The sequence below is a fragment of the Mauremys mutica genome, unplaced genomic scaffold (assembly GCF_020497125.1).
Source record: "Mauremys mutica isolate MM-2020 ecotype Southern unplaced genomic scaffold, ASM2049712v1 Super-Scaffold_100441, whole genome shotgun sequence".
Lineage (NCBI taxonomy): Eukaryota > Metazoa > Chordata > Testudines > Geoemydidae > Mauremys > Mauremys mutica.
The window spans coordinates 67637-76499 of record NW_025423341.1 but is presented as its reverse complement, the minus strand read 5'-3'; positions in this window follow the sequence as shown (position 1 = coordinate 76499).

Genomic DNA, 8863 nt, shown 5'->3' with positions numbered 1-8863 from the left:
AGGGAGCTCTGTGAGGTCACATCCGCCTCATCGTCTTTGCCCAATAGGCTGAATTCCTGCCAAAGGCCTTTGTGAAGTCACTGCCACACTCACCTTTCCCTTGCAGGCCTGATGTCTGCCCCTGGCCAGCCCGGTTCGATGTTTGAGTTGCACCCCAAGATCTCCCCACTTGGTCATTATTGATTCTGGGGAGCAAGCAGGCTACCCAGTAAAACAGCAGAGTCTGTTCCTCACCCCACAATGAGTTTTTCACAGAGGTGTCAGTTGAGAAACAATTTGATGGCCTAATCCGGCCTCTATTTCTCAGGCTATGAAATTTCACACACTTAGCACCATATTAAGCCCAATCGCTTGTAGGAATTCACTAAAAGGCACCTTCCAGAATGACAACAAGTTGTGATGTGAGGATAGCTGGAAACAGAGAATCCACCTTTCCCCTAGGTAATTTGTTCCAGTGGCTAGTGTCTCTCACTGTCAAAAATGTGTGCCTTACATTTCATTTGAATTTCTCAGGCTTCAGCTGACAGCCATTGGTTCTTGTTGTGCCTTTCTTGGCTAGATTGAATTAGCCCTGCCCCATGAAATCCGATCTCCCCGTCCTGCTGGGAGCCCCTCAGGCAGGAGCACCCCAGTAGGTGCCTCCTAGCTGTTTGTCTTCTGGATTTGGGACAGGACTTCCCCTGTATGGATGCTCTCCGTAGGGATATCAGATGCACCTCCAGAGGCAGTGCAGAAGCAAGTGCACTGCATCAGCCTGTCATTGGGATCAGGGCTTTGGCCTTGGCAGCTTCTGCTTCAGCCACATCTCTGGGTGCCCAGGCTCAGGGCTTCTGACCCCTGTGGCCACCTCCACATTTGGGAATGTCTTGTAGTTTCAGAACGGTTGGTGGCTCCTTCCCTCCAAGCCCAGGTCTGAAGGCAGGACGGCAGTGAGGGCGGCAATGCTGTGACTCTCCTACAACAACCTTTGAACTCTTCCACTCTTCCATTTTGGTGGGGAAGCCCACCAAACAATATCTCATTGAGATGGACGTGTTCCCAGGGAATGTCTCAATTACAAGGAATCAACATTTCCCAGCTGAAATAAATGTTGTGCTGGAAAACTTTCTTTTTTTTTTCTTTCGAAAGGACTTTTGGCTTCAGATTTTTTTTTTTTTTTTTTTTTTAGACTGTGGCTTTTCTGTTTTGTGGCACACAAGCAGACAAGTTAGAGAAAACATAAAATATTCTTGCTGAAAGTTTGCAATATCTTGTCAATTTGTTTATTAAGACCAGAACAATAGCACATAAGAACCCAAAAATCAGAGGGAGAGAACATAGGCTACTGCCTATAACAGAGAGGCACAACTCACTGGGTACCTGCTGACTGACTGGTGCTAAGTCCCAAGTTTGTTCTGCCTTACTGAGCTGCCTAGCATGCAAGCACGTACAGAAACACTGCCCAACATGTAACGTCACAGTATTCAATTTTAACACAACTGCAAATACATCAGCGCATCAACATTTTCTGTTTTACAAGAACAAGAACCCTTGTTTCTAAAAAAGCCATGCGAGACTTGAATCAAATTTCAGTGACTAATTATCATGTGTGTGGCATCATCATTAATGCGTGTTCTATGTAGTTAGGTTGTTGTCTTCTTTAGGAAATTTGGGGAAACAGGAGCCCTGGGAAACCCTGTTCCCCTCCTCCCCTCATACACACTGCACATTTGCTGCTACCTGGTGCTGGCTGAGCAGTAGCATTGTGACATCAGAGAGGATCCACCACTCAGCACCCGTCCCTCCAGTTCATTTGCATACTTGCCGAGAATGAATAGCAACCTGGCTACCATGGCAAGAGCTACCTTTGATGACTGATTGCCCCCTTATTACCAGAGCATCATTACAGAAAGGAAGTTTGTAAAGAAACAGGGCCAGATGTGGATAGCCGCGATAGCCTCCTGCTGTGCTCATTTGAGTTTGTACTGTAGTAGGGTGCAGTGTTTCTTTACAAAGGGCAATTGTTTGCTACTTTCCTTAGTAAGGACTAGGTGAAAATAAGATGAAAAATTCCAGCTCTTTTTCTTGGATATTGTTTATCTGCTCCTTGCACATTCAGGGTTATAGCTTAGAACTTTAGCGGAAACTGAAGTTGCATAAAATGAGTTTTGTTTTAATACAGTTTAATTTAATTACTTTCAATTCTCTGATAAACACAGGATTGAGTGGTGAAAAAGGGACCTTCACAAAGATAAGAATGGCAATAAAATATATATTGAAAAGAACAGATGAGTAAGAGCTTCATTGTTTAAACAGTACATAGAAAGAAAAATCTATTATATATTAAGAAAAAAATAAGGAAAGTAACAAACCAAAAACCCCTTCATTTAACGTTACTTAAGTTTGCTTTCATTAATAAAATAAACCATAAAATAATTAGGAAAAGAAAGTCAGGATTTTCAAAAACGATTAAAAGGTTACGAAATTTTTACTCTTCAGTGTCTGTTACAGCTCCATTTTGTTTCTTAAAACTGTCCCCTTACTCCATTTTGTTCTTGTTCTCCTCTGTGGCCGCCCCTCCCTGGCTGTTAAGTTGTTACCAGGGCCTTTGCCCTTCTCAAAGGGAGGGCCCCTTAAGTTGTTTAACAAAAGCCATTGCCCTTCTCAAAGGGATGGCCACTTGCTAAGTGGGACCACTGCCCTGTTCAAAGGGTTAGTCCTGTTATCACCTTGTTAAAACCTGGGCTGGGTGTAGGGTAGGCTCTATCCAGAGCTGCAAGACTATTGTGTTTTTAAGATCCTGGGCATGAGTCATACCTCTGGGCTCAGGACTAGTCCTAACATGCCTCTGTGGCTACCTGCAGTTTTGCCCTGCCTGCTCTCCTCCCTGTGAGAAGGGGAACCAATCAGAGTTACTGGCGGGAAGCTGCCAGGGTTTGCCTTTAAAAACAGACATTTTGAACAGACTTCAGAAAGGGTCTTGCATTGCTGCCTGGTCTGATCAGCCAGGGGTTCTGGGGGTCCTTTCTCCGCTCTCGTTTTATTTTTGAGCGTACCCCCGTTTTTGACCCCCCCCCCCGAAGAACGAATTGCTGCCTGAGAGATCTCCTGATTATCAAGACTGTACCGAGCCTTCTGATGTGCTTGCTGCTTCTGCCTCTGCTGCTGCCTTGGGGGATGGTAAGAATCCCTCTGTGAAACTTTCTGTACTTTTATTTTATTATTTTAGCTGCTGGCTCTGTCTCCCCAGCACACAGACTCAAGCTAAACCTTAGTCTGTGTCCTAAAACCTCTCTTACCCCCCCCCCATCCTGGCTGCTGGCTCAGTCTCCCCAGCACACAGACTCAAGCTAAACATTGGTCTGGGTTTTAAAACCTCTCTTACCCCCACCCCATCCTGGCTGCTGGCTCTGTCTCCCCAGCACACAGACTCAAGCTAAACCTTAGTCTGTGTCCTAAAACCTCTCTTACCCCCCCCCCCCATCCTGGCTGCTGGCTCTGTCTCCCCAGCACACAGATTCAAGCTAAACCTTGGTCTGGGTTTTAAAACCTCTCTCTCAAACCCCGTGGCTCTCTGCCACTGAAAGTAAGTGGGTGCTGCTGCTAAGCTCTGCTCCTGTGGGCTTTGCCCTGGACTCACGGTTTTCAGCTGTATCCATTGCTGCAGCCACCTCCCTTGGCTTCCTTGGGGGCTGCCTTGGGAGCTGTATTCTGGGGCACATACCACTCTGCCCTCTGTAACTTCCCCATAGCATAAGGTGCACCATAGATTTTGTTTCTTTAGTTTAATAAGTCATAGTTTGTTAGGATTGTAAAGCTTGTAAGTCTCACCTGCCTTGCTATAGTTCGTTGTTTTGTTGCTCCATATAGCTGCTTGTTGCAGTTTGCTTAGAATTGTGATATTTGTTGTTTTGCCTAGTCATTGGTTAAGATAGATTTAAAAAGTCATTGCCTGATTGTATTCTGTACCTGTTTTGTTACTTTGTAGAAGCTGCTTGTCATTTTATATATAAGTTTGATTAAGTTAGAGGATAGATAAGGTTCTTGCTGTTCCAATCTTCCCCTCTGAACTTCCCAAACCCCTTGCTGCTTTTTTCCCCTGTGTCTGCATCACCTCTGAACTTCCCAAACCCCTTGCTGCTTTTTTCCCCTGTGTCTGCATCACCTCTGAACTTCCCAAACCCCTTGCTGCTTTTTTCCCCCTGTGTCTGCATCACCATCTGAACTTCCCAACCCCCCCCATCCCACACACACACACTGCTCTGTTGTCCTTACCTCGCAGGGCTTCAGAGTCTCTCGCTGCTTGCAGCTGCATCTCTCATCAGTTGCCACTATCATTTCCCCCCCCCCTCCTGTTTCTTGACCCAGCTTTTGGGTACACTCTTGCTATCACAGCCTCACAAATTAAGTCTACACTGCATAATTTCACTTATCACCCATATTGTATTATTGCACTGTGATTCACATATTACTTCCACCTTTCTGTTATACTTTGTATTTGCATTAATACTATTGTGTTACATTGTGTATAAGGCCACCTACCACTTGATACATTCTATCTAAGATTGTTGACCATTCTATATAGAAGCTACTATTTTATTTTGCATTTCCTTTTGGTATGTTTTACATTCCACATTGTATCTAGAGCTGTTCCTATATAAAGTTGAGTTGCTTATTAACTGTACTGTATCCCATTGTGCTAAACCCCACTTACTGTACCCCACTGTTAGAACTCCCTACACTGTTCAATAAGAACCCCCCCACACACCATCATTGTCTATTGTAAACACCCTATACACCCCATTCCATCGTATTTCATTGTTAAATTCTCACCACTCCCTTTTTCCTTTAATAAAGTTTATTTTGCACCCCACCCGTGTGGTAATTGCTCCCCAAGATCCCATATACCTGCTGGCAGGGACATTCAGCTGACAGCCATTGGTTCTTGTTGTGCCATTTTTGGCTAGATCGAATTAGCCCTGCCCCATGAAATCCGATCTCCCTGTCCTGCTGGACCCCCCAGCCAGGAGAACCCAGCAGGGGCCTCCTAGCTGTTTCTCTGCCCGGCTGGGGACAGGACTTCCTCTCCGTGGGGATATCAGACGCACCTGCAGAGGCAATGCAGAAGTGAGTGTGCTGCATCAGCCCGGTGTTGGGCTCAGGGCTTTGGCCTTGGCAGCTTCTGCTCCAGTCACATCTCTGGGTGCCCGGACTCAGAGTTTCTGGCCCCCTGTGGCTGCAGCCAGTGCTGGGGCATTGGGCTCAGGACTTTCATGCCCTTCCCAACTCCTGACGGCACTCTGGGTACCTGGGCTCAGGGCTTCTGCCTGGCAGCTGAAGTGAGAGCTCTGGGCTTCCCTTGCAGTTCCTTCTGGGGCTCAGGGGTCCATTTCTCTGAATGCCCCGAAAATGGTAGGAGCCGAGCTGTTCCCAAGTAATAGGTAGGAGCTGAGGTGCTACAACATGAAACCTCTCTGAGGCTCTTATCTGCTCCACAGGGACATCTGTCTTCTCACTCAATTAGCAGTGGGAAAGGGGAAAACCCCAAGGAGGCTCCTCCTCGCGCTCACAGGCTGTCGGGGGCAGAAAATTCACCCCAAGGCCACGCTTATGAGTCTGTATCATAACACGCATGCACAACAGCACTGCACAAAGTTTATAAACGTCACCTTAACTCTGATGGTTCCTAACGTTTAAAGGCCCCCAGGGGGTGCAACTTGGAGCTGGGGTACCGCTGAGCTCTCTGTCTCCCCAGCCTGGGCTCCCTCTCACACAGCTGCTGGGAGAAGATGCAGCTCGCTCCCATCCCTGCACTCACACAAACCTTTGCACAGGCAGGGACACACCCAGCTGCAGGGACCAGGAAGCTTCTCCCCAGCTCCCCAGCCTAGGTCCCCAGTGCTGCAGCGTCTTGCCCTGGCCAAAAGCCTGACGGGATCAGTTTATTCCCCAGTCTGCTCCTCCCTCCAAGTGGAGAGGATCATGCACCAGTCTCTGGTCCTGAGCAGGTGCCCCAAGCACATCTAGCAAAACACAGGGCTTTAGGGGGAAATAGAACACACAGTTAGTAACTATGCAAAGATAGGCTTGAAGGGATTGTAAGCAATGAGTGCACAGCTCAATGCAGGTTAGCCAAGAACTGAACCAAAAGAACCCTCTGCTTTGGCCTCAGCGGCAGATCTGGGGCGGTGAGAGCTGAAGCTCCAGACTCACTTTCCTGTTCAGCCCCAGCTCTTTCCCCCAGGTCTTTCCCCTTGCTGGCAGGCTCCGGCTCAGCGGCCGACTCCAGCCACCGCAAACAGTCCGAACCCTCCCTGCCCCCCAGAGCTGGGCACAAAGGGGGCTAATGCAGATCTCTCCCCCATACAGACCCGGCTGGGGCAGCAGCAGCAGCAGCCCAGGCACCCACCGGCCCCCCAGCAGCCCCCACACTCCAAATGCCCTAGACCGCACACACCCGCCGGCCTCACAGCTCCTCCCCACCCTCCCATGGTCTCATGGGCTCATAGACTCATAGACTCGAAGGCCAGAAGGGACCATAATGATCATCTAGTCCCACCTCCTTCACAACGCAGGCCACACAATCTCACCCATCCACTTCTATAGCAAACCCCTAACCTATGTCTGACTTACTGAACTCCTCAAATTGTGCTTTGAAGACCTCAAGCTGCAGAGAATCCTCTAGCAAGTGACCAGTGCCCCATGCTGCAGAGGAAGGCGAGAAACCTCCAGGGCCTCTGCCAATCTGCCCTGGAGGAAAATTCCTTCCTGACCCCAAAGATGCTGATCACTTAAACCCTGAGCATGTGGGCAAGACTCACCAGCCAGCACCCACGAGAGAATTCTCTGCAGGAACTCACATCCCAACCCATCTAACATCCCATCCAGACCACTGGGCATACTTACCTGCTGAGAATCAAAGATCAATTGCCAGATTAATTGCCAAAATTAGCCTATCCCCTCCATAAACGTATTAGGCTTAGTCTTGAAGCCAGATATGTCTTTTGCCCCCAATACTCCCCTTGGAAGGCAAGTCTAAACTCCCTAGTGTCCACTTGATAGCCACTGGTTCTTCTTCTTCTGCACAGCATCGCTCGTGGAGAACAAGGACCTGCACATCTACAGTCGTAGTCTATCTTTGTTTCAAAAATGAAAACAAACTAGCGCCTCAGAGGACCGGAACGGATTTCAGCTGATGGACAGCTTTGCTCAGTGTTTGTACATTTTAACAGGAAAATGTTGAATGATGAAATTCATTTCATGTCCCCGTTCAGCAGAACTCCTGAACATACAGGAGATGGATATGAAAATATAGGTCAATTAAAAAAGAGGACATGTAAGAGAGCAGCTGGACTTGAACCAGAAACCTCTCGATCCTCCGTCAAATGCACCACCACGGAGTTCCCTGAGGCAGCTGAGTGTTGGAGCCAGGGATCTTGAAGAGTATGAAGGGGACACTTGTTTCAAAGAGCTTCTCTTCCATTCCCAGACATGGGTGGTTTTAAAAATGGAGTTTCATTACATTTTCTATGTGCATGTAAACACCAGAGCTTGCACAATCCCCACAACTGCTCAGTCTCACCAGAGCACAAGAACTTTGGAGGCCCCACACCCAGCTACCCAGCTCTGCGGCCTTTAACCTCTTCAGCAGTTCTCCAATGCCTTAAAGCCACAGGGCACAGCATGGAATTTGACCCCATTAATCCTAAATCAATTTGGATGAAAAATCTTTGCAAAAATATTTTGTTTTCCAAACCAAAAGCATCTCCCGTTTGTGGCGTCCCCTTAAACTGTCTCTTCGCACACAAAGAGGAGACACTTCAATTTGGAAACGAGATAAGATGCTTCAGTCAGGGTAAGCAGTTGCTCCCCTTCATGATTGAAAGATCATAAAATGCCAGTAAAATTGACTTTCAGCCCTTACACAGCAGACCCCACTGACGGCATCTCCCCGGGGCCGGGTGGAGCCAGCTCACCTTATCAAACCTTCCCATACCCGGGGGAACGGGAAAGTGCGAGGCTGCAGCGCCACCTAGCGGCCACAGGACAAATCGCCGGCTGCTGCCCCTGTGGGCACTGGGAGTTCGCTTAACATGGAAAGCTGCCTAATGCAAGGTTGGCAAAACGGGGGTCTGCTGCACGACATCATCATCTGCAATGACTCAACCCGATAGGACACCTCCTGTGCTACGCTGCTACTAGTGACCCTCTCAAACCGGTCCCCACAGCTCCCCAGCCTCCCCCCACCAGGAGGCAGCTAGGAGAGGCTTGTTACACTGCTCTACAGCCAAAATGCTTCTGAAATAAATGGAGTCCAACTTTACTAATTCTGGGTCACTGAGAACGAAAATGATGCTTAAAATTCTTGATTGGCTCTAGTTTTCAAGATATGCTATTGAGTCAGTATTTATGACCCTTGACTCGGGAATGGCGGAGGATAAGTGAGTTATAAAGGGACGGGATCTCAATTTAAACCAGTAATGACTAAAATACATCTTTAACTGGATCTATGACTGGATCTATGAATGGCTCTGGACAGTACTTGCTTTTTAGGCAAAACAATGAAGGATACAATCTGAAGCTGGTATTGCCTCATACATGATATGAATTGCATCATGTTATTCCTAGAAGTCATGGATGATGCAATCATAATGAAGCTGAACCAATTGCCCTATATCAGCTCTAGAAATCATACAGTGTCTTGCTCTCTTATTTGTCAGTGTTTGATTTTGCAAAGGGACCCATTTCTCTTTAGCCAAAGAGAGCAGAGATGCCTCGTACTTGTGTGAACAGCGCAGATAACTTGTGCTATGTTTGTGGTGAAGTGACTTTTGCATCACAAAAGTGCAGTATAAACACTATGGTTAAGAAAGCCTATCACTTT